At 40.7% G+C, this 27,200-nt stretch overlaps 1 protein-coding gene and 1 long non-coding RNA gene across 21 annotated transcripts in view; both read right to left on the minus strand.

Moving 5' to 3' along the window:
- The window catches only part of Camta1 (calmodulin binding transcription activator 1), a 744,390-nt gene that overhangs the window by 669,811 nt on the left and 47,379 nt on the right, over nucleotides 1-27,200 (minus strand). For 2 of the 20 annotated variants that reach the window (XM_048783682.1, XM_048783681.1), the window contains exon 2: nucleotides 19,915-19,998. The exons of the other annotated variants lie outside the window; for them this stretch is intronic. The gene's annotated coding sequence lies outside the window, so the exon portion shown is untranslated. The remainder of the gene's footprint in view (nucleotides 1-19,914; nucleotides 19,999-27,200) is intronic. 20 annotated transcript variants of the gene reach the window in all.
- On the minus strand, nucleotides 4,212-8,059 carry LOC125610786. The gene is made up of 2 exons (XR_007340802.1): nucleotides 6,873-8,059; nucleotides 4,212-6,145 (listed from the first exon to the last, which is right to left on the minus strand). It is a non-coding gene; the product is annotated as an uncharacterized LOC125610786 (long non-coding RNA).

Consider the following 27,200-nt stretch of genomic DNA (forward strand, 5'->3'; position numbering starts at 1 on the left):
AAATAAACTTTCTCTTCTCTATGTTGTTCTTAATCAGGTCTTGTTTCGATCAGCAGCCAAACCACAACACACACACACAAGAAAAAAAAAAAAAAGTGAATATAAAACACAGGTTTCCCCTGAAGTTCTGCACAGAACAATTAGATTCTGTTAACTCAGGACCAACAATGCTGATTTCAGTAAAGTCCTAAAAAAAAAAAAATGGAAATTGTCTATGAGGTATTAAAGCATTACTATACATATTAATTAATAGCTTAAGTAATATCACTAAAATTGAGTTTAGTGAACTAAGTGTGGACCAACAACCTTCCCAACACTCCACAGTTGCAGGAGTGCTGTGGGGAGGCATGGGCTGAACATGCTCAGGCTGTGTTTGGAGAATGACTCACTTAACTTGCTGTGTGGCCCCGATCAGGTCACCCCTTGGCCTCCCTTACTTCACCTGCATTCATGAAAAGGGACTGAGCTCTCCCTGTCTATCCTCCCAGGACTGTCAAGAAACCTTGTCAAGAAGTTGTGACATTTTCTTAGGTTGCTAAAACATGTAAAATATTGAGTGTCTCAAGTATTTTTTTTCATTTAATAATGCTAATTACAGATTATTTATGCATTAAAACTAGCTAATGGACTTTTAATTGGGAGGTAAGTTTCCCATTTCTAAAGATAATTCTGTTGTTTATTCATTTTTGAAGATCCATGTGCTTTTGCCTTCACCTCGCAGCTATGTGACAAGTAGCTATGAGACTGCAAAAATGCCCAGCTGAAATACTGATGGAAACTGATTACCCATCTTTCCTTAGGTTGCACAGCTCATTAACTGCACAGAAGGGGAAATACTTAGGCATTAAGATCCTGGAAAATCACACAAGACTGTCCTAATGTCAAATGGTCACAGACACAAGCAAGGTAAAAGGAAGCAAACACCACATCAACAGTGGACACCAAGGATTCAAAGCAAACAGCTCAGTCTCAGCAAGGTGTTAGCTGGCACTTGAACCAGATGTGACCCAACTTCACAGAGATCTCAGAGAAAACTATCAGGAAAACTCAACAGGATAAAAGTGGGGCCTGCAGGAGAAATGAGGCAAGGATGTATGAACACTCCATACTGTCTCTGTAACTTTGCTGTAAAATGAAGTTGATCCAAAATAAAGTTTGTTTGTTTTAAATGACCTTTTAAGTTTAAAAAAGCAGAGTACCTGCCTTTAAAGAAGAGAAGGAAAATGGGGCTGGGTTGTAGCTCAGTGGTAGAGCGCTCGTCTCCCATGCGTGAGGCACTGGGTTTGATCCGCAGCACCATTAAAAAAAAAAAAAAAAAGATATTGTGTCTATCTACAACTAAAAAAACATTTAAAAAAAGAGAGAGAGAGAGAGAGAAGGAAACATCCTCAGCAGCAGTTGGCAAAGGTCCACAAAGAGTTCTTAAACACACAGCATCTCACCTCACCCTCACGGGTGTCTCTTCACATCGATTTGAAACACAGGTTAAAAGTCACCCCTATTTCACAGCTAAAGAGACCCACACAAGACACAGTAACTGCCCCAGGGCCCCACAACTTCTCAGTGGTGGAGGGAGGATTCAGTTCCTGGCCTGCATGACCTCTGTCAAAGGCCTCTGTGGGAAAGATGGGCCCCAGGAAGGCCAAAATGGTAAGTGAGTACCACCAAAGACCAGTCCTCCAATGGGCTCATCTCAAGCTGTGTCCTAGTCACCCCAAGGCCATCAGAAAGGCTCCCTCCTTAATCCAGGAAGTGACATGGTCTCCCTTTTAAAAGGGAGATAAGAGATGCATCTAAAAATGGATGCTCTGGTTCTGGGAAATCTGAATGCTGGCATGTACCTTTTTACAGCAAAACCACCCAAAAACCCCCTCACCTGGATTTCTATTCACAACCTACACTGCTAACATCGCTGGGTTGCTAGCAAGTCAACCCCAGGACCAGAGTTTAGCAGAGTAAGAAACTGATAAGCACCAAACACAAAAAAAAGATATGATGACAGGCAGGCATCAACCAACTACCAGGGGACTTTCAAACTCCACCCAAAGGAAAAACTACCAGAAAGAACTAACAAAAAAGCAGTCTAATTTAGAAGAGCTATCTGAAGGTTCTTGGGTCACAGTCCCTCTGTGCTTGATGTCCTCTGTATGCCACCAGAGGGCACTAACTCATGGAATCGCTCTTTAAAAGCTTATGTCACATACTTTAAACGGCAGGAATGCTCAATGAAAACTAGACTTCAAACCTATGAAGTGTTTTGTATGCAACTTTGACAGTGGCTTTAAAGAGTCACTGGTCATAAATTTTTATTTAATTCCACAAAACTTAAAGGTACACACATGCAGCTGCAGGATATATGAAAAACATAAGTTAATCAAAACTTCAGATTAATCAGAACAACTCTTGAGAATGAAACCGAAAGTGGAGCAGCAGCTGCTGTAGCTCTTGCCACAGAAGCATCATCTGCACAGCCTGCCCCAGCATGTTTTACATGTGTGTGCACGCGCGCACACACACAAAAAAAAATACGAGGAAGAGTTTTTGCTATGAGCTTTGCTTCAAGAAGCTGCACTTGCTTCGATTAGAAGTGGACACTCGCCCATACCCAACCACAGTACAGTTTATTAAGCACAGTTAAAACATGCTTTCATCTCCTGTACTAGAATCCATCTAAGAATAAACAGCAAATTTTATGAGTGATCATTACATACTAGGTTCCTGTTCCAAGCACATTAACTTACTTAATAACGCATCCCTGAGAAGGTTTAAAATTCTGTCTTAGTTTCGAAAGTTCAGCCTTGCACTTCTTGAATGCAATCGAGAATTCTTTTTTGCATTTGTATCCTCTGCTGATGATTAATTTGTCCACAAAACTATAAATACAGACTTGTGTGTTCTGCCTCATTAACCATTTCTTGTGATTACATCTTCACCCCAGAATTCACACTCCTTACACTTCCATGGGAGGGTAGGATTATATAATCAAAATAACTCAACATTTAAGTCTAATGAAAATGCGTCACGCTCCAAGAGGGTTTTCTTTTCTCTTTTGCTTTGTGGTACATAAAAATCTGGCCTTTGCTTTTCACACTTTATTTAATGAAACTGAATCATATTTACTGATTTGATCAGAAATATTGGTCAATTCTCTGCATGAAAAAAAATTCCAGCATAAATTGAACCTTGGTCCTTGCTTTAGTTGATTCCTTCACAGTGTATAACAACCCAAGTTTACACTGAAATAAACAAAATCTGACAGATAAAATATGCTCAATCTGAAAAGAAGTGTTAGTTCTTTAAACAATTTATCACAAGTTAGTGCTACAAATAAACTCACCTTGAGATAACAGCCTACATCACAGAATACTGTCTCCTTGGTTTTTGTTCTTTGTTTTAAAAAATAATAATAAAGAAAACTTCTCAAAAATTTACAAGAACAGTATCAGTTTCTGGCCTATGTCAATACACAGGAGTAAAGAGGACGAGACTAGGGCATCCGTGAAGGCCATCTGGAACAAAAGCACTTATGTTAGTATCATCTTAACACAGCCACACTCTCCAACACAAATTCTGAGAAATGCAATACTGGTGATTCCTGTCATCATGGGACGGAGACATCACCACTTGTACTTACATGAACTGAGATGACAATGACGCTGCGATGCCATGTGATCTTATGGGACCACCATCGTGCACACAGTCCACTGACAACCAGACATCGTCATGTGGCACATGACTGGCATCACCTCAAGTTCCCTGTGTATCTTTGTTAATGCCCACTTGATCTAGAAAATATTTTGATTTACCTTGTTTATTTGATGCCAACATTTATTAATTATTAAATATTAAGAAAATCATTCAGTATTTGTCTATTTTCTGCTTCCCTGATCCCCTTCCTCAATTGTTTCTTCCAACTCTCCCTGGTGTCAATGTTACAATATTCCAGAGAGCTGACTCCTATTTCCACCCATCTATACCTTCGATCCAGGAGGCATGGATACCATAACACACAGGTTGTAATTCTTAAGTCCTCATACATTCTGGGTTTTCTGTTCTACCCTGAACTAGGTCAACAGTTATTTCAATCACAACAAAATTTTTACACTTGATCCCAATTTTTCACTGCTTTATGACTTTAAAAGGCATGTCATATATAAACAGCAAGTAAAAGGGAAAGATTGAGAAAGGACACAAGGCTAGTGACCCACTAGTTCATTCAATAGCGTTTATTGAAACTACTGTGCCAGGCACTGTCCTATGCACTGGGACATGGAACAAGACAGAGACCCTGCTCTCATGGAGCTTCCATTCTTGTGGGAGACAAACAGTAATCAACATAAAGAGATTCCAGGGGAGTGAAGTGCCAGTAAGAAATGGAAGCCTGCTGAGGGACTGCGGGCAGAGTAGCATCAGGGATGGGCACGAAAAACCCCAGGACCAGGAGGCACACAGGTGGAGACCTGCTCTCCAGAGATAAATGAGGCCATGGGCTCCTTCACAATCACTCTGGATGAGGCAAGAGGAGGTCACTTTGATCTATTTCATTTTTAGTAACATTCAGTTCAAATGAATTTGAGGTTTTGAGTACAATTAATTCACTAATAGAACTGTCTTGAGGCCAGATATGGAGCTGGCAGGATGGTAAAGCTCTCCCTACGAATTTTGCCAGCTTCACCCCAATGTGTCAGACCTCACGGCTCCAGCTCTGTGGATCCCTCTTCTTGCTGTGCCCATGAACAAGTGTGTGGTGAGAGCCTGAAATAAACAGGTGTAAAATGGGTCAAGGCCGCCGCTTCTATTTCTGTTTTTAACTGAAGAAAATTTGCCCCATTTCTAGAGGCAGAGAGAGGAGAAATCTGAATAAAGGCAAACTACAGCATAGATTAAGCACATATAGTTGGTATGTGTATGCATGAACATGTACATATATATACATCTACCCCACACATGCTGTGTATACATGGAGCAACAATACCTCAAAATTGGGCTTTGTACAGTCTTTAGGCAATCACTACAGCATAACTTTTATTGAGTTGTAGATTTTGTCTTCAAGAACCTATAAAACCTTTTTAAAGGATCAAATTAAAAATTAGAGGTTCAAAGATGATCAAGGTCCAGATTCAATTAACGCTCATTTTAGAAGGATTTTATTTTTTAGCTTACTATGCATATTCAGCAAACTACTTCAGTTTTTGTTTTGATTTTTTTCTAATATAGCATCCCAGGGGAGTCATTATGTATATCGGCTCTCTAATTCAGATTAGCATGTCTAAGTACATATTGATATAACAGAACACCATGCTCTGAGAGGCCCCCAGCTAGAGACTATTTGTGAAGCACAGCACTAGGAAGGTGGACTTCAATTCCCAGCACTTGCTACTGTACTTTCTAGACCAGTTTCATGGGTTAGAAAAACACAGCATTCCAAAGGGATACTGGAGGGTGCGTGAGTAAAAGGACTAATGTTCCTAAGTAAGGTAAGGTCCTAACAGACTACAGGTGAATTCCACAGTGGCCTTGAAACTATCAAAACTACTGATGCAGAAGGAAGTCTCAAGATACCTGTTCGTTTACCTTCCTTAGGGACTACTGCAGGGACAGAGTCAAGTGAGTGACTTCAGTTTAAACAGGGAATACTGTGCATATGAGTCTCATAAGGCAAGTTGGACAATATGAGGAAGAGGGGCTGGATGCTCATTTCTTTCCCCAATTTGGAACTGAATTCCAACCAAACCTCAAACTAACTGAATATAAGCATGACTGTTTAATTCCAGCGGATCAAGGTAAATAAAAAAGGCCTATCACTTTCAGGCATGTGCCCAGTGCTCAGAGGCCAGCCACCTTCACAAGCCTGCAATAAGGTACTTTTTAAAAAGGTCATGTTGTGAAAAGAAAAGAGTTGTGGGTTTCTTACAATGCAAAGTCCTCATTCCATTTGTGATCTATTTTCCCAAGATTTATTTCACTTAATCATTAGTTACTTAAGATATCACAATGACAAATTGAAGATCTCAAGGTAATCAAATGTAAATTACTTTTTTTCTTTTTGCATAAAATGTGACCATCTCTGGAATCAGACAGCAGCTTCTGACTTGTTTTCCATTGCTCTCTGCACATTTGCTCTCTGCTACCAAAATTTTAAGACCTGTATAAACAAAAACAGTATTTATTCTTCTCTTTCTCCAAAACAGGAATCAAGTTTACCTTTTTGACTTGAAGGTACATTACCCCACCATCACTCCCCCACCCATCCACCCGAATTCATTCACTCACAACCATGTGCAGATGCTGGGCTGGGTTCCAGGGAAACAGAAATCTAAGGGAGGCCCAGCACCTGCTCCCAAAGAGCTCCCGATTTAGTAGATTAAAGACACCAATAAAGAGATCATGACATTTTCATGGCGACAGTCCTCACAGGGGATATGGGAAGGAGAAGAATGAACCAAAGGATGGACTATGCAGAATGGAGCCCAAGAAAGGGTGCATGAAGAAGTGGCATCTGGGCTGGCCCCTAAAGGCTGTCCACCAGAATAAACGGAAGTAGGGAGGAAGGGCTGGGCCAGAGAAGGAAACTGAAAGCACAGCAGACAGAACATGCAGTACCCTGAGGTCTAGGAGAGAGAAGAGGCAGGTGAGAGGCTGTGGGTGGGGGCACTTTGAGGTAGGCCGGGAAGGGCTACAAAGTTTGACAGTTCCCTGTTTCCACCTACTTCTCCACCCAGAGGTAGAAGCTGCAGCTTAGTGACGACTTTACTAGTAGACACAAATCCAGATAACAAAACAAACAAAACTGCCAGTGTGGCATGCGATGCACTCCCTGAGGCCCAAGGACCAGGAGGGGCAGGTGCCTGCCTACTGCAGATCAAACATACCTCAGGGTGAAGGGACACTGGTTGCGATGGATAAAGTTTCAGCAGTGAACTTTTTAAAGAGTCAGTAAATCACACTTTGGATTTATTGAGCATTCTGGTGTCTGGAGTGTAAATTCAAACAATGAACAAATGTCAGAACACTTATTCTTCCAGTCCTCTAGACAAACCAACCTTCACTTTCAAATAAACTATAATTTTGTATACACCAATTAAGTAACTGCACTAACAATGCTTTTTAAAAACGTGAATGCTTTGGGTTCTCTTTCACAATGTGTGATATAATTTACACATGACACCATAGCTCTTCTTTTGCTGGGATATATTCCAGTCCATTTGTCATAAAGATTTATGTGTGAAAGGGTGACTTTGTAAGCAAAATACCACTTAGTGAGGAAAACCTCAAAACAAATTGCAAAGAAACCATTAACGTTCTTTTAATTTCTTGCTTAATTTCCAGTTCTTGATATTCACACACTTCCCCATCAGATGGAAAACATTTTAATTAGAAAACTCACATAAGGAGAAAGCTTTCCTCGTTACTAAGTGGCGTTTCCTGGGCTTGCTCTCAGGGAACACTACAGTGCAGAGAGGAGGCACCACACCCAGAGGGAAGACAGTTCTGACCCAGCAGACTCTCACCCTGCTCTGAGATTACCAAAGCCTAGGTGCTTGGGACCACTTGGATCCCTCATTCCCTGACACTGGCGCCTACAAAAAGTACAACTGCTCCTTCAACACACATAGCATCTGAGAACAGGGGGCACATAAACACAGATTCAAAATGGGTTCTTCTTCCTAAATATCTGAGCTGGGAGGATTTTTGTTGTTGCTGCTGTTAATCCTAATACTACAGGAAACAAACTGAAAGGAATCTAAGGTACATCTGAATTTGATAAAGGTACAGAACTGGAATATCCATTCACCTTTTCCATTGGGATTCAGACGAGCAGCTTGTGTTAACTTTAAATATGAAAAGTAGTGATAGCAACTGAGCTGTGGAAGTGTTCCTGTCTACCCTTTCAAAACATTTTCCTTTTTCCTGGCCTATAAGGCCAAAAACAGCTTCCTGACATCATCCATTTTTATTGATCTTTAAAGACTCATTGTGGATCAAAGCCAATATTTATACACACACACACACACACACACACACACACACAAATAGATATGCATGTATATATAAAATATATTACCACATGTACCCTATCAAAAGGAGCAGAGAGGGTAGCCAGGCTGCATGCTGCTGTCCGCATATCATGTGGACTGCCTTGAAACTCCTAAATGTCGGCTTCTGCAGGGATTCAAGCGTGTTTAAGATTGTTGAGCTAAGTATTACAAACAGAATTTGAGGGATTTGAGGATTATGCCAAAATAAAGATCAGCATCTAAAGATTTATGTCAAAATAAAAGACAAAAATCTAACGGATATTTTTTTCTTGAGGAAAAAAAAATGGGCTGGAATGAGTTCTTCACATGGGTAACATCTTCATTAGTGGCTCAAAGAAATGCCTTCTGAATGAGAGTGAACCCTGACTGGAAGCTGCTATTTTGAAAAGATCCTCTCAATATTATGGCCCATGTTTCTGATATTTTATTGTGAGTCTGAAAGCATGCCCCATACCCATGATTTCTGGACTTAAGATGAGGCAAGAGCAGTCCCTCATAGTCCCACAGATGCTGAGACTCACTTGATGGGTGGCAGATTAAAGCACTCAGCCTCCTAACCCCTGCAGCCCCACTCTGTAAGGAATCCCAAGTGGCTTAGATCCACATAATCCTTCATGAACCTTGGCTTCTCTGTTCCTTAAACCCACCCTCCAATAACCTTGGACTGTACTTCCTCCACAGTGATTCCCAAGACCTATGCTCTGCAATATGGCAGCCATGAGCCACTTGTGACCTCTGAGCACCTGAAATGTACCCAGTCTAAAGTAAGGTGTGCTAGAAATATAAAATACACACCAATTGCAAAGACTTACAAAAAAATTGATACATTGCAATAATTTGTACACAGTTCACATGTTCACATATTTGAGATGTAACCGGTTAAATATAATGAAATATTAAAATTTATCATGTTTCTTTCTCCTTACTTTTTAAAAATACGGCTATTGGAACATGGAAAGTTAAACATGGCTCCCCTGACATTGCTTTTGAACAATACTGCCTTAGATCTAGATGTAACCACAACTGCACCCTCCACGATGACAATTTCAAGCACACGACTCTTGACCACCCCAAATCCAACAACTCCTTGAATCTGCTGACCCCCACAACCTCCTGCTGTCCCTCATCTCCTCCCTGTATCCTGCTCCTTGCCTGGCATCAATTACACAATCCACTGTCATATGGACTCTCCACTGTCATATGGACTCTCCTACTCAGTTCCCTCACACCCTTTCCTCCACTGACCTCAACTAGCAAAATCCTAATCTCAGGTTAAATCCCACTCTTGCCCCTTCCTGGCCTGCAATCAGGCTTTAGGAGACAGTCTCCTACACACCAGCTCTACTGCCTGTCCTCCCATTTTCATTAACCCAGCTGGTTTCAGGTTCCTGTCTCACCACGTCACTCAGGCACCTCTTATCAGAGCCACGAGTGACTTCCACACTGCCAAATTCATGGTGAATCTTTAGTTGGCATCTTGTTTGACCTTGAGCAGCATGCGACACAGAGAACCATACTGTGCTTCCAGGACACCCCAATCTGCTCAAGTGCGCTCTCTGGCTGCTCCCTCTCATTGTCTGCTTCCTTACCCTTAATGCTGGGCACCCCAGGGTTCCAGGTTTGGACTTGCCCTCCAAGTGTGCTCCCTACAGGATTTCCACCCTCCCACAGCTTGGAAGCCTTCCTGCAATATGTGAAAACACTCCAATACTTACTTTGAGCCTCAGCCTCTCCTCAGAGTTGGACTCACAAGTGACTGACACCCAACACCTCCACTTGGCACCATAAAGCCAACATATCCAAAATACAACTCTGGCCTCTTGCTCACCCTCCTCCCCAACCTGTCACTCCCACAGTCTTCCCAACCCCCAAAAGGGCAAGTGCACTCTCCAGTAACTCAGTGCCGCACTCACACATCACCCGGAATCTTCCCATGTGAACAAAGTACATCTGCTTTTGCTGTGAAACAGGTCCTGCATCTGTTCACTTCTTACTGCCTGTTCAGACCACCATTCACTTCTGCCATGTCTACTCTGGTCTCCTCTGTTTCCACTCCATCCCCCCAAGACAGGGAACAGTAACTTTTTCTGAAAAGGGCCAGAGGCAGGCCATGTGGTCTGTTAAAAGGACTCAGTTCAGCTAAGGCTGCTCAAAGGCAGCTTTGGACATACACAAAGTAACAAGGGCAGCTCAATTCCAATAACACTAAAATGAAAACGGACACAAAAATTTGAGTTTCACATACTTTTCCTGGGACACCAAATATTATTATTCATTTTTTCCCAACCATTCACAAATGTACACAGCACTCTTAGCTTGTTGGCTACACCGAAGCGGGCAGCAATCTGGCCAGCGGGCAGTTGTCTGTGGACCGTGCCCTAGACTCTGCCCTACATTCAGAGTGATCCTTTTTATCATGTTTTTTTCTGCTCAAAAATTCTTGGACCATTTCCCCTCTCTTCAGTAAAATCAAAGGCCTTACCCTGACCTGCAAGGCCCCCAGGGATGCTGCTCCTGGCTGCTCCCCTCCCCACCCTCCTAGAGACAGGGACAGTTCCCACCTGGCTTCCTGGCTTCTCTTCCACCTTTGACAAAGCTACATCAACCTTGGGGCCTTTGCTTTTTCTATTCCCTTGACTTGGAATACCCTCCCTCTGGATGGATAGCTATGTGGCTCATGATGTGGCCTTCCTTCACCCCCCATTATGAGGGAATCCACTTAAGTCATGATGCTAACGAACACTTACACCCAGGCATCCAGGAGCCCTCCAAATGGCTTCCCTTGCGGCTTTTATTGATATTATTATTATTATTATTATTATTATCAATAAACACATATTATTGATAATGAGTGTGCTCTTCATCACATTCATTAACAATAATATGTGTTTATTATTTAGAAATTAGCAGATCAGGCAGTGTTTATTAATAGAGAGTCAAGCAGCCTGGAATGTGAAAGCACAGAGCCCACTGGGTGGGGCAGAGGCCAGTTCACATCTCTGTAGTGTCTCCCTAGGCTGCAAAAGGGGCAGAACAGCACTCACCTGCACAGAGTGCTCTGAGGAGGACACAGAGTTAACCAACATGACTGGTTCATACAAATTCTCAATTACTGTTACTCTTTTTTTGTTTATTGCCCTTTCCCCTAACCAGAAAATAAACTTTTCGAGGGGAATGGCATAATTTTGCTTACTGCTGCCCTTTACCAGGAATTCAATAACTATTTAAAGAACAAATAAATAAGCTGGGTGTGGCTGGACATGCCTGTAATCCGAGACAGGATGATGGCCAGTTAAGAGGCCAGCATAGGCAACTCATTGAAACTGTTTTTTAAAAAAATTTTTTTTAAAGGGCTGGGTGTTGTCTTTAGCACCATGATCCAAATTAAGCAAGTAATGAACCCAGTCCAGGTGCCTAACAACAGATAAATGGATCAAGAAAATGTGACGTATAGGGGTCTGGGGTTGTGGCTCAGTGGTAGACCACTTGCCTAGCATGTGTGAGGGACTGGGTTCAATTCTGAGCACCATATATAAATAAATAGATAAAATAAAGGTCCATCAACAATTTTAAATGTAGTGTATATGCGCAATGGAATGTTACTCAGCCATAAAGAAGAACGAAATTATGTCATTTACTTACAAATGGATGGAACTGGAGAACATTATGCTACGTGAAATAAGACAGACTCAAAAAATCAAGATTCAATGTTTTCTCTCATATGCAGAAATTAGGGAGAAATGAGAAATTTAAAAACAAGAGGGGGGTGGGGGAAGTGGGCGATATAAAAACAGAACAGTAAAGAAAGGGGAATAAAGGGGGCAAAAGTAGGGATGGGAAAGGAGAGGAACAGCAAAAAAAAAAAAAAAAGATCAAATATGTTATGTGCATTATAAATACATCACAAAAATTCCACTCTACTTTTATGTATATCTATAATGCACCAATTAAAAAAAAAAAACACAATAAATTAATGGAAGAAAGACCAACAGAGTAGAGGAAGGAAATCAAGGGGAAGGAGGAGAGGAGGGTTAGGGGAAAATACTAGGGATTGAAATGGAGCAAATTATGTTATACGCATGTGTGAATATGTCAAAATGAACCCCACTATTATGAATAACTAGAATGTATTAATAAAACAACATTTAAAATTAAAAATTTAAAAAAAAATGAAAAAGGGCTTGGGACATATCTCAGTGGCAGAGCACTTGCCTAGCTGTGTGAGGCCCTGAGTTCAATCCCCAGTACTGCCATTAAAAAAAAAAAAAAGAAAGAAAGAAATATTTGGTGGTAAGTCACTCTGGAGTGGGCAGAACACTCTACTCCCATCATCACACAACTAGAAAGGGCAAAAATATATGCATTTCATCACATAATCATTGCAGATTTTATGCCTTTTATTTCTTTTTCTTTTTTGGCAAAAAGTTGAGCGTGACCATTATTTAAAGCTTTAAAAGAGAAAAAAAAATACTGTGCCAGTATTACTTAAAACTCGTTTATTACTAAACTGTCACTGGTTCAAGATTAGGATATGCATGGAGTATTAGTGAATCTGCATTAATGCAGTGGTGACGATTATGTGGTAAAATACAGATTTTCCAGGGCTATGGATGTAGCTCTGTAGCACAGTATTTGCCCAACATGGTAAAGGCCTGGGTTCAATCCCCAGCATGGGGTGGGGGTGCACATTTTTTCTAAACCCACTACAGAAAGAAAAGTAAGTCCAGGTGGGTTTGTTGGTGCTTCTCCTCTCTGTGGAAGTCTGATTCCTACACAGCAAAGCGGCATAACTACTGCTCTCTATGCAGCAAGAGTTTAACTTCATAGGAAACCTCCTACAATCTAAAATTGTGTTGTCTACTCCAAAGTTACATGTTCAGGTCTTGAACCACATTAGAAAAGAAACAAACTTTGTAATTGGTCAGGTTCAAATTCCATATGTAAAATACCAACTTAATACTCAGTAATACATTTCTGCATAGATCCTATGGTATTTTCTGGATACAATAACAAAAGACTATTTAATCAAAGCAGCTTACAATGAACTGACCTCTTTTAAAACCAAAAAACATCCTTCCCTGAGACAGAAGGTGGTAGACACATTTCCAGCTACCCATGAGACACAGGCTCCACTCAAAGCACATGCACATCTCATGGTTCTGGCCCATCTCCTTGTGCCTATGCACACACATTTCAGCTAGGACAGATGGACCTTGATTTATAGATGGTATTAAGGTAAGTTAAAACACTTCTAGGTTCTATCACTTGATGACTGGTCTGTGATGTGAAAGTTCCAGTGTACTTCCCAGTGTACTGTGGACTCTATCACACAAAAACTGCACCTCCTATGAGAGCAGCACTGTTCAGCAAAGCAGAAACCATGCTCCTAATCTCTACACTAAAATGTTCCATTGTGCAATAAGAAATCAACATCTTCAGTACTGGTTCTACCTAACAAAATAAACTGGGATGCTGGTGGTAGAAACACACCTACATCAAGCAGCATGCAATTCTGTTATAGAACTGCCTCTTGCATGGAAGGCCTGAAAACCATGCAGCTGACTGCATTAAAAATTACAAGGAAAGGTTATGAAACTTCGGGTAAAGAAGAGGGTAAAATCCAAGAGGTCAAGGTGAGCTGCCCACTTCCCTGCACTGCTCTGGCTCCTGCCAACAGGGACGCAATAGAACAAATGGCTGGGGTTCACTGGAAGGGCCTAAAAAGTGATAAGATCTGAGATAAGTCCTTTTCTGTTAGTTAGCCCCTGCAGTTGTTTTATTTCTTAAATTCTGCGCCTGATTAGCCAATAAGGTCACTGTGACATAGAAGAGAACCAGCATGAGGCAAACAGGCACAACTCAATTCTGCATTGCTATACAGTGGCAAAACCTGAAAAATCAGGATTATGGTGCTTTAATTTAATACTGTATTTAGCGGATGATCCTAAATAATACTTTGTCAGCTTTTGTGATCTAGCACAAAACCACATGCCTTGTGATGCACCAGCTGGGCTGTGGCAATGCCCTTGATGAGGCTTGAAAGCTTCAGTTGGGACATAACTTTGATGTATTGTCTTTCCATATCAAACTACAATGATTATCCCTGGATCAGGCATCACACAGAGTAGTACCAAAATAGATCATGGCTAGTTAATAAAACTACCATGCCCCACCACGAAAGCAGCTTCTCGGCTTTGCTTGTTTGCAAGATCGAAAAGCCACGGCTGTTTGGTTTACAGGATATGAGGATAAGAACCATCTGCCTGGTCTGGTGTCTCTTTAATTAAAACTTTAATTACAGATATATCTCTGCACAGATATGTGGAGTCTATCAGCTCCTATTCTTAATTACCTGTGCTAATGAGAAATGAAAAGAGAGTTAATGTTTGCTGAGTGTCTATTATGTACAAGAACTTGTGCCAGGCATGTAAGGTGAACTAGAGCTGGTAAAAGGAAACCCAGAGCCAAACCTTGACCAAGAGCTTCAACGCTCCAGACCAATCCTCCTCTCACCATCACAAAAAGTTACAGATCATATAGTTTCTCCTTTGGAAAAATGCAGAAATAAGAAAAAGGATCAGCACCAAAGAGAAAAAAGGACTGGAGGTCAAACCCGTTGTGTTTTGTTTGTTTGTTTTTGTTTTGGGTACAGGGGACTGAACCCAGGGCATTTAAACACAGCACCACATTCCTAGCCCTCTTTACATTTTAAGAAAGGGACTCACTTAGGTGCTCAGGGTCTCCCTAAGTTGCTGAGGCTGGCTTTAAACTTGCAATCTTCCTGCCTCAGCCTTCTGAGCCACTGGGCTTAGAGGTACACAAAACCACACCAAGCTGACCATCCAAGTTTTGTGGTAGGTATGTGTGATGTTCATCACAGGCACATTTCTGAACCCACTTATAAATGTGTGTGGAAAACAGGAAATCTAGTCTAAACACTCAGATTGTCACACGGTACCACAGTAACCACGGCCACAGTTTCCAGGGGAAACAATAACCACAACTAACACAAACGAGCTTTTTCAATGGTTTCCTGCCTAGGCAGAAACTCCCTTTCTGGTTAGGGCAGATTTTCACTGAAGAATGACAAAAACACCTTTCCATACCTTTACCGCGCGTTTCTCAGCCTCCGAAAAGCCTCGAAGGGCTAAAGGCCATCAGAAGGAACTCCTAAGGCAGCCAGCTGGCGCCTGGGCCAACCTGCTGGGGTGCAGGGCCGCACACACAGCCTCCCGACTTCCACGCTGGGGAGGCCTGCCACTCCCCTCAGAATCGCCCCACCCTTAGGTCACCTCTCCTGTGAAAGGGGGAAGCAGAAGGAGGATTACTGTGACTACTTCTCCAACATTTCTGGAGGCAAACAGTCAGCTGCAGACCTCTAGGCTGTCATATTGTTTGCTCTGCTCTCTGTCCCAACACACAATGCTACCAGAGGAGGTAGCAGCAGCAAGTCCAACGGCCTTTCCCTCTCCATGGCAGCTTCCTCATCACCAAACAAAGGGGGTCTGACGAGGCAAACACAGATCCTCTGGCTTAAAAATATACTAGAAGCAAATACATTAGAAGCCTGATAAAAGCAGCCTCTAAAACAATCTAAGTCTGTTCTATTCCCTAAGCTTCTGTACTACTCAGTGACTAAACCCTGGAGTTCCTCAACTTATCAGAACCAGTGAGACTAAACTATCTAAATTCACAAGATAAACCAAGTTAGGATAGACAATCACAAACAAAATCTAACAAAGTTCAGGCTTAATGAGGGGTAGTGCCTACTCCTTTGAAAATCAGATGCTAAGAAAAATAAGAAAGTTCATTGAACACCTACTATGTGCTGTGCACATGAAGTAGTTCAAGTACTTTACAGCTTGATGATTGTCACACTGTCAAAATCAGATAAATGTAAGAAAGAGAAAAAGAGGGAGGACAGAACTATGGAGAAGGGAAGGAGAAGAGAAAGGAAAAATGGATGCATAAAAGAGAAAGAAGACAGGTGAAAGGGAGAAGAAAGCAAACAGGGCCCTCTACTTGGTTCACCCTGTAACTAAGTGAGAGCCCACCTCTCAGGATGTTCGGGGTTCTCACACACGACTGCATTTAGGGAATAGATGCTGGGGCCTTGCCTTCAGGAAGGGTACTGATCAGTGTTGGTTAAATGATTAAACTAGAGATCCATTTTAATCTACAATGTAGCCAACTATAGAACTAATTGCACTGGTCCATATTCTAGAAGCACAAATCTGTGCGTGTACAGAAAATCAATTTTTGTTTGTATGTAACTAGGCAAAAAAAAAAAAAAAAAAAAACCTTTCTATATATCTGAACCTGTTGATCAATGGTTCTCTGCTAGACCACAATCAGTCACGGATGGGACTAGTGCTTCAAATTTTAAACAAAACACTACACGAGTGATTCCAGATGTGCAACCAGGATCAAGTGCCACATATATAATGGAACTTTCCTGATAATGGTGGTAATAGATTGTTAGAGCCAGCTACTCCATCATATGAGTTCTTACTAAGTTAGAGGTGCTGTTCATTTAAAAGGTCCAATGGCTGAGGGACACTAATATATGCAGTTCAGGTCCTTGCAACGAAAACAGCAGAACAGTCTCTTGTTAAGAGGTTCTACCAGGTTTGCAGGTGAATGCAAGGCAGCAAGTATCAGGAGGTAAGCAGCACCTGGATTTAAATGCCAGTTCTGCAACTGTGCAGTCTACTAGGGATGTGCACCTAGGAAAGTGTATTTACCCTACCTAAACCTCAGCATTTTCAGATGCAAAACTGGGTTAACACACCATTCACCTCCTGGATAAATCTGGATGATTAAAATGTATGGAAAGCACTGGGAACAATGCAACATATATTCTCTCTCATGCAGGGACAACTGTGGGTCCCATCCTTCGATCTACTTAAGAGGAGTCCAAAGCCTCATACGGTCAAGTAAAAGCCCCTCAACAGTTCAACCCTCTAACTCCTTGAAAGCCAGCTAGACAACTTAGCAGAGTGGAGGTACGAAAGCTAACTAGGCAAAAGGCAGCTCCCTCCCTCACACCTCTCCCCTTATGCCTCCATAACCCAAAACAGCTAAAACAAAAGAACAGTCAGAGTGTCAGGCAGATCCTAGTGAGCTGAATTTTTTTACAAAAAGGTTAGGAAGCCAAATTTAACTTTACCCACTGAACTTCTATCTAGAGGTGCTTAAATATCACCAACTATGCAGTACCCCTCTCTAAGCATTCAATGGTTTCTAAATCAATGTTAGAAGACTAATGGTGGGCAGGGGGATGGGGGGGCTGCAATGTCATTTTGTGCAAGGTATATGTCCTGCCCATGGTGTGCAGGTGTGGCCTCGCTCGCTACACACCAGCGCAGCTCTAAGGATTCCACACACATCAGCTCAGCTAAAACTCACCAGGATCCTTTGAGTAGGTGCTACTATTATCATCCTCAAGTTAAAGAGGAGGAAACTCAGGCACAGGGAGGTTAGGTAATGTGCTGCAGTCAGACCGCTTGCAAGAGGCCAAGGTGGGATTCAAACCACGGCAGCCTGGCTCCAGAGCCATGGTCCTGGCCCTTCACCACGGGGTTCACTACCACTGCCTCTTGGCACAGCCATAGGATGAGGTTCAGTTTCAAAAGCACCTTTCTTCTGAGTTCCCAGTGTGTGTTTCATTTATCCTCCCAACAACCCTAAAAGGCAAGTAGGAGACACACAGTCTACATTTCACATACACATAAAATGGAAGCAGCATCAACGAAATGTTTTACAAGCTCCTATGTGGTCAATCAAGACAACTGATTTCACAGTATTCATTCCCAAATTAAAGTGTCAAGTTCTTTGTCTTTGAATATTTTAGTTTGGGGGTAACTACCTCAAAAGACACCAGTAACATGTCCAAAGACCTTGATGCTAGTCCAAAGCAAGTTTTCTGACTCTCAGACAAGGGTTTTCTCAGTGAATCATGATTACAAAAACAGTATTCATGTGCCTCACAACTTACCAGAAGTCCTAAATACTAACCATATAACTAATGTTCATTGAAAATAATAAGTGTATTTGTGTACTAGCTCTCTTAGAAAAATTAGGTTCTCTTAAAATGTATTAATCAGAAAACCTTAAAATTTTTAACTGATTTAATCACAAAATAAAACATGACAATAGAAATTATTTCTGCACCTATTAATGTCTCTTCATCTCCTACTACAGGCTATAAATAAAGTTATCTGGCTCTCTCAAGTAGATGGGGGCCCACAGAGAGAGCTGACTCTGTCATCAGAGAACTTGTGACTCCCCAGGGAACCATGGGCCAGCTGATCCCTCAGGAAGAGGAGTGGAGCTGACAAGCAGTCACTGTCCCCTAAAGCCCTGTGAGTCTATGAACTGTGATTCAGGCACCATCCCTTTGGTGCTAGAAGAACAAATAAACAAAAGAACAAATAAACAACGTACCTAAGGCCAAAAAAAAAAAGTTTCTGGATCTGGAAAATTTCTCTGCACAACAGTGGAACACATTATAATAAAAAAATCACCTTAAAATTCAAGGTTCAGCAAGGAAGCTGCTCTCAACCACTGGAACACTTATAATCATGGGGGCTTTACAATCATAGGATGAGTTGTCTATTTGTATTCCTCAACTCTAATATTTTTCAATTCTGTGAAAAGAAAGGATACCCAACAGGGCGAAAGCAGCTTTCCAGGTAAATAGGTGTTAACAGGCAAAAACAAAGTCTGTGAGCTAAAATGTTCGTGAGAGTTCCAATCTCCAATGAACAGCTCACCACAACTAATTTTAATTTGTGGTTCTAATGAATGATATAAACTTTTATAGGTATCAACAAAGCTCAGAGAGGACTTAAATCTATTTCAGTACTCATTTAGCAGCTTCAGCTGTGTGCAATTAAAACATCAGCATTAAATGTTAGAGAATAAAATAATGAGACACTTAAAAAATCATCTGTGCTTCACTGGGCCATGCAAGAGAGTCCGCAGCTTTTTTTTTTTCCTTTTTTAAAGAATACAATTTCTTGGAGTATTTTGCCAGTTCAAAGAATTAACTCAAGTTTGACTTTTGGTTTTGGTTTGTTTTGCTTTTAAGAATTTTCTGAAAAGAAGAAGAGTACAATAAAAATACATTATTTGAAAAGCAATCATGAAATAAGAACAAATGGCAAAAATCAATCTGATATAGGGACCAGCAGAGCTCACTGATAAAGTTTCAGCATAGACAAAACCACATTCTTTGGTCAAATTAAAACTGTGACTTTTCCTTAATTTAGGTCTCAAAGAAATAAAACATTAAAGGAGGTGGGAAAGGCAAACACTGGTAATGAAAATAGCTTACATTCTTCCAGCCCTTAAATGAAATTAAAAATAAAACTCTAAGCTTTCCCTCCCCACAATATTTGAGAATACAAAATATAACCTGAGGGTGCAGAACCTGGCTGCTAAGACTAACAAATTCAAGTTGCTACTATTCTGAAGGGAAGACAAGTCATCATCCTGCAATGGCAGGGCTGTGTGGTGACAGCAGGGGAATGACAGGGAGTGGCAGTGGAGTGGGGGTAAGGGGGGTGTGCATTACATATGAATGTCACTTAATTCAGCTTCCGCAAAACACTGGTAGAAGAGGAACTATCCTGTATGGGGGAATGCACTCACTAAACTTAAATTTTAAAAGGATGAAAACACAGATTACATTTTATTTTATAAAACTGAAATGAATTTTAATACAAAAAATGAAGACAGCATTTTGCAAATTTATCGCTCAAAGGGGTATCTCTATCTGAGGAAATCAGCGTGCTACACTTTGAGAGATGAAATGTTACAGCTTGTACACCAAAATTAAAAATGAAATTAAATTAAAAAATGAAATGGTTACCAAGGTAATGCAGGTCAGGGGATCAAAGGTGAAGGGTCACACATTATTAAAAAGAAATCCAAAAGGACGGCTGCATCATGATCTCTGCAAAACAAAGGAGCTCCAGTAAGTACAACTAATATCTCTGAAAATTTTAAATCAAGCTCTTGAAAAGACGACTCCCTGGTAATTGAACATGGTCATTCCTGATTCCACATAAAGCCATTTTCATTTAGGTACAAAACCAATTTTTAATTACCTGTTACCAACAACAACTTTGTAAACATTTGGCCATTCAATCATATTAAAACTCAAAATATCTCAAATTGACATTGATTGGGAAATAGTGATATTTCAGTGGGAACCCACACCCTGTTTTCTGGAAATGACAGTGTTTGATAAGTTGCCAACATATCAGAAATCTAATTTGGTCACAGCATGGTGAGTTTTTTCCCTCTCCTCAAGGAATGAGTTCCAAAATTGAGTTTTTGCAAATTTCTTTCATTTGAAGTAGCTGCATAAAATTTCCATTATTGGAACATTTAGTATAACAATGTTCTAGAAGATAGCAATAAAGTGATACATGATAAAATAAACTGTGTAACTATATCTATTAAGATCTGTTCTCACATTCGACTTTCACTGCACAGGGGGGAAAAAAGACATTTTAAGCAAAATAACTTGCTAGTCCTACTGGAATTACAAGGAGTTAATACAGGCTTGACACGAAGATCTACAAAGGGAAAAAAGCAAGTGACTTAATTTTTCAACAAATGTTACTCTTTCCCCATTAACAAACTAATTTATGTTTTTAAAAAGAAAAGAGCTAAATTTTGTTTTGAAAAATGTAGCTAACACCTAAGTCACAACACATTTGCTTAACTTTCAGCAACAGTAAGTTAACTGTTAACAGTGTAACAATTAACTGTTACAGTAAACAATTTCAATATTCATTTCACTAGTAAATAACACGAACAGTTGAGCCTACTACTAAGATCATCTTCAGCATTTCATCTCTGAAAACTAAGCTTGAGAGGCTACATTCCCTGATTTCAAAATCCAAACTTCTGTGTACTGGACAGCAAGTTCTAAGAAGCAACACACATTACATCCTGCCACACAGGAGAGCAGGTGAAGCACAACTAGCAAAAGGACCTTAACTTGGTTACAATTCTTTCATAAATCCCCATTTGGCATTTCTACCTACATTCTCCCAGGTCAGCTCTGCCCCACAATATAACACTTAACTGTCCAAGAGGATTTTATTAAAAGGAACAGGATATTCTTTCTAATGACTTATGGCAATCAATAAACAAACAAACTATAAATGCCAGATTTTTGTTCCCTCTGATCAGGTTGTGTTAAAATAACTTGCAGAGCTTCATGCACTGGATATAAGTGGGTTAGTGCCTTAAGGCCGCATTTCTAAAAACATGACTTTTTCCCTTTAAGTTGCACAGCTACTGAAAAGTAAAGCAGCATTCCATTTTTTCTGGAATGCTCCTCTCACACAGTCACATATGCATTTGTTGCTGGGAGGCATGCAAGCAATTCTGAACACTACAGAAGGAATCAATACCCATCAAAACAATGCATACGTTGTTTTAGTAGCATCATTATTTAGACCATTTCAGCATGTTTCTAACAAAAGGCAAGAAGCCAGTCAAGTTTTGTTTTCCTAATATCTATTAGTAAGGAAAAGCAACAAGCCTAGTCAGAACAAAGAGCTCCATGGGCAATATTCATTTCCAAAATCTGTATTTTTAAAATAATCTCTTGACAATAAAGACAATGAAGTATTTATGGATGACTTTAAAAAGTGTTCTAAGTTATGATTAGAATTCACTAGCTCACCCAAAAAAAAAAAAAAATGGTGCCCTAAACTTTCTACCAGTTAATCCCTGCCAGAAGTGCCAGACACCAACTGCCAGAGGATGCCCCCACCTCCAGGTAGTCAGGAATTGTTCCTCGGCACCTGAATATTACAACCAACAGAATTCCCACAAATGATTCCATGGAACTGAGTTCATCTTTCCACCTAAATATTTAGCAGTTCTGACAAACTACCTTTGAAGGAAATTGTGCCAAAATTAAAAATGTTTTAGCTGATTTAAAAACAAAACATCAATGAAGGATCTTAGGAATGTTTTCCAAATGAGTTTGTGATTGGGTAAGGGAAGGTAAGGGCAGTAAGCAGTTCACCGTGGTCCTCACAAGGACCCTACAATACAAGTAAGCAAGCAAAAAGCGGCTGGAAACTCTCAGGGGCAACACAACCCCAGCCAGTAGCTAACTGCCACATCCTGCCCTCCCCCACAATAGCAAAAAGAGCCAATTCTCAGAGCCAGTCCACTTACAAAGGAGGTATGGGAAACTCACATATATTTTTCCCACAGGAACAATGCAGTAAGCAGCTATTATGGTTGACACCTGCCTATTAGCCCTGGACACTGCTAAATTGACAGTTCTGCTCTGAATTCTTAAAGGTGACTGGACCTAAGTAGCTTCCCCCAACATAGCCCAAGAGGTTAGCCCTGGTCCTAAATTGGATTCAAGGTATTCTCTCTGTGGAACCTCCTTCCAGCCTCCTTCCCAGGCCCCAGACAGCAGTGGCTCATGAACTAGAATGACCCATCTTCCCTATCCAGCAGCGTCCCATTTCCTATGGCCAAGGCCAGTTAATGACTGAATGAACTGAATTAATACTAACAGACTGAAAGGTGATCATTAATCCAAAGCAAACCCCCAAACAGTCAACCTGCAGGATATTTTCATAAGGAGAGGTACAGAAGGATAGTCAACCTCGGGTAGACTTGTTACAATTATAGCTAGTCTCTTTCTGTAACTAGTAACTGAATTAAAGAGAGAAAGGACTCAAAAGCCCCAACCTAATCCCCAAAACCTATGGGTGTAAGCACAGTATACATGCTAGTCTAAACCTGGAAATGACTCTGTGCCACCACACTCATGAGCTACCAGCCTAAAAGAAGAAACACACCGAGCCCCTTCTGATGGAACATCAAATCACTAGTGCTCCAGCAAAGGGTCTTTCTCCAGGGAATTCTCACCCACAATGAGCGCCACCTGGAACTGAGATGTGTACTCTCCATTACATTTTGGTTTTGATTGACTGACTGACTGATTTAGCCGTAGAGGTGAGGAGGGAATGTCATCTATAAAGTACGAAGAATTGTTTCAACTCTCAGACACAGAGCAAAAATGATATTCCTAAGAAGGTTAAATTATGACAGAAATGCTCCCATTTTTACCTCAAGCATATTCCTTCAAAATAAATACATGGAAAAACTGGAAATAAATAAAAATATAGTAAAGAAATTCAAAGAGTAAAAGAAACTAGGTGACAGTTGAATCCCACACATTTTACCAATTCTTTAAAAAAAAAAAAAAAACAGCTATTAACTCAATGACATTATATAATGCTTTCTGCAGTAGAAACTAACTTCAGTACTGGACACAGCAATGCACACCTGTAATCCCAGCAGCTCGGGAGGCTGAGGTAGGAGGATCTCAAATTCAAAACCAGCCTCAGCAACTTAGCATGACCATGTCTCTAAAGAAAATATACAAAGGGCTGGAGATATGGTTCAGTTAAGTGCGCCTGGGTTCAATCCCTGGTACTTACCCCCCCCCCAAAAAAAAGACACCTAACTTCAGCAAGTGTATTCAGCAACTAAAGAAACACCCAACCCAAAGCCAGTTACAGTGATGGGGCAAATTTTATTTTTAATCTATAAATATCATAAATAAATCATGCCATTCAATAAAATGTAAAATGCACTTGAGCTAAATATATTCTCCAGTTAAGTGAGGATTATATTTCTATTCCATATCATGTTGTGATTTATGTTAGTTTTTCCCATGTAGAATAAATGCCATACAATGAAAACCCAAAGAAAACCAGCCTTTGGTTCTCATGTGCAACCCCCATCCACATGGCACCCACCAGTCACTCCTCTCCCCTGCCACCAACAGTCACATCTCCGCCACTTTCTCAACCCTCCAAAAAGTACATTTCCTGTCAAACTTTTCAGAAATGGTCTAGAATACTTGTCCGTTTCTCAAAACTTTCTATAAATGATATGGTAACCTATACCTGTAATCATCATATTATTTCCACTATATTCCTCAAAAAGAAAACAAAAACTGAAACCACAATACGTTCCTACCTACCATTTTACCCTCAACAAGGAAACTTTTTCCCCATAGCAGTTTCAAAGATTTCACAAAGAATAAAGAGAGTGGGAAGAAGGGCCTGCAAGACAGAAATGCTTCCATTTCTTCTGATTGACACTTCTGACTGATGCATGTGCTCACCATCATGGTGTGGGGACCTCATGCAGTGTCTACCTTATAAGGCAGATGCAGGAATGTGCAGTTTAATAGAAAGACAAATAAAACATGTTCTCACTTTTATAGAAGCTAAAAAGCTGACATCATAAAAAAGCAGATGTAGAATACTGATTACTAGAGCCTTCGAAGGATATGAAGAGGAGGGCTGGTTAACAGGTGCAGAAGGCAGGTGGATAAAAGGAATAACTTCTAGTATTCTATAATGTTCTATAACACCATAGGATAACTATGACAACTGTACGTTTCCAAATAGCTAATGAAGAGGATTTGGGATATTGCCAACACAAAACACAATGAATGAATGAATGAATGAATGAGTGAATGAGTTAATGGATATGCCAAAAACCCCAACCTGATCATTACACATCATACATGTGAACTGAAACATCACACTATACCCTATCACACTGCAGTTACTCTGTCAATCAAAAATAAAAACTTCATTTAAAAAAAAGAATGTGTAACTTATTGTATGCCAACTGCTCCTCAATAAAGTTGTGTAAGAATAAGAACAGCAGACAGGAGCTCATGCCAGGGATGTGCCTTCCCCCTGCACAGTTAGAACCACATCACTATGCTGTGGCTGCCCATGCAGAGAATGCCAAGAGATGCACAGGGAAACCCATGGAGCTACTGCACCTGAGCTGCTTCTTGTCTTCCTGTAACTTGAGACAATGAAAGAATCCTCTGACATTTCTCATTTCTTCTAGTCACTGATTCTCATGCTTCAGACTAAATAAGAATCGCCTATCTAAATAGTGTCACTTGTAGTTTCCCATATCCTCCCAGGAGGAAATTACAATTTAGGACATCAAAGAAGCACCCAAGGAAATTACATTTCTGTAAATCCCCCCAGGTAAATCTGACCAGGAGTCCACAACCCTCATTTTAGAAATACTGCCGAGGTAGGTCCAACCCAGTCCTCCAGGACCCACAAACATACAATGTCAGGCAACCAGTTACAGATATCAAAGTTGCTACAATGTGAATTAAAATTCAAGCTGTAACAAGGTTCTCCCTCCTAAGACTTAAAGACTTCACATGCCAATAGAAGACTGAAAAGTCTTTAAAACCCCAACTAGCAAAGCTACACTTAAAGATGGCATGGCTGGAGGATATAAGGAGTCCATTCTGGGCTTTAAAAATCATACACAGCAATAGCTCTACCTTTTATTCCTTTCATGATCTTGGACAAATTATTGGGTTTTCCAAATAAGTCTTTTTCTTCATTTAGAACATGAAAATAATAACATCCCTACCTATAGGGCTGCTGTGAGATTTAACAAAAAGTATTAATATGGACTGTTTGGCAGGGTGCTTAGCTAAAAGCAAGGACATTAGCTCTGTGATGCTGATCATCAAACATTCCTTTTCTTATCTGAGTCCTTCCACAGGTTACAAGGAAGATATTCCTGTCTCTTTTTTTTTTTTTTTTTTGCAGACGAGCTCAAGACTGTACTGTAAGTCTTAAAACTGACAGAGCTGAATTCAAACTGGATCTGTTCAGATTGGTCTTATTCCACTAATGGAACAGTGAGGGGTTGGCCTGCAGGTTCTCCCCCAGGCCCCAAAGGCTCACACACTCAGGTCCCACAATCTGCAAAGGGTACTATAGAGTCTGATTCGTGAGTGCTGAAGTAGAGAATGACCGAATAAACAGACGGTTACTTAAGAGTAGCACAGGCTGAACACACACCACTCCATTCCTTACTGTACCTATCGATGCACCCTGCACAAGGCATTTAAAAGAACACCCAGGGTATTAAATCAATTGACTAAGAGACATCTATTTGAGAACTTGTCTGCATACTTGCATGCTAATATCAAAGAGTATTTGTATTCCATTCAAAAGACAAAATTAACCCATTTAAAAATATTTATTAAGCACCTACTCCACAGCAAGCTCAGTTATCGGGTAACAGGGATGGATACACAGCAAAGAACAGAGAAAGTCTCCACTGGTCTACCTTAGCATGGAAGTTGATTCAAAACACGACAGGTACAGGGAAGAAGTACAGAAACACACAGCAAGGCAGGCCGGCAACTCCACCCTAGGGCTGGCTTATGGAGAAAGAGTAAGTAGCAGTCAGGCTGAGACTAGAGGAACACAGGTGGTGGGTGCCCATCAATCTAAGCAGGAAGGACCACACTGTGTTGCAGAGACTGCTAAAGTAATTCAGGGTGGGAAACCAGCGTCTGGGACAGTAAACAAAGTGAGAGGTACTTTGCCAGAAGCTAGAGAGGAGACAGACTAGGTCACACAGGCCCTGACTGTTGAGGAGCAGGAATGGCATCTGAAGCACAATAGGAGTTATTCACAAGTTTGAGAAAAGAGCATTTCTGAAAGACCATTCTGGGTACAGACCAAAGTGGGAGGAGGCCAGAGTAGAGGAGACACATGGCCAGGGGCACTCTCGAAGCAGCCAGGGCACAAGCCACTGCTGCCTAAACAGGAGTGGCGCTTAAACAGAGTGATGTGAACAGAATGGAAACTTACTTGGGAAAAAGATACAGTGTAAAGTGGTTTAGATTCAGTACAGATTAAAACAGGGAAAGTTTTTAAAATGACCTCTTTTGGGGAGAAAAATGGTAACTTTACAGTGAAGAAACCTGATAAATAGTACCTCAGCCAAGTGACCAAAGTTTACATCACCAGTAGTAAGTCACACTGAGAACAGGAACCCTTGATGTGATGTGGTCTTCCTTCCAAAAACCCATAATCCGAGTCTAATGATGACAGAAAGAGCAGACAAACCCAAATTGAAGAACATCATATAAAATACCTCTCCTGTCAAGGTCAATAATAAAAAGGAAAGTCTGAGAAACTGACAGTATAATGGAACTTAAAAACATATGAAAACTAGATATAATATGGCATCCTGGGTGGGATCCTGGAAAAGAAAAGGACATTAGGGAAAAACAAAGGAAATTTGAAT

This window comes from Marmota marmota, unplaced genomic scaffold (genome assembly GCF_001458135.2).
Source record: "Marmota marmota marmota unplaced genomic scaffold, marMar, whole genome shotgun sequence".
In the NCBI taxonomy this organism is placed as follows: Eukaryota; Metazoa; Chordata; class Mammalia; order Rodentia; family Sciuridae; genus Marmota; species Marmota marmota.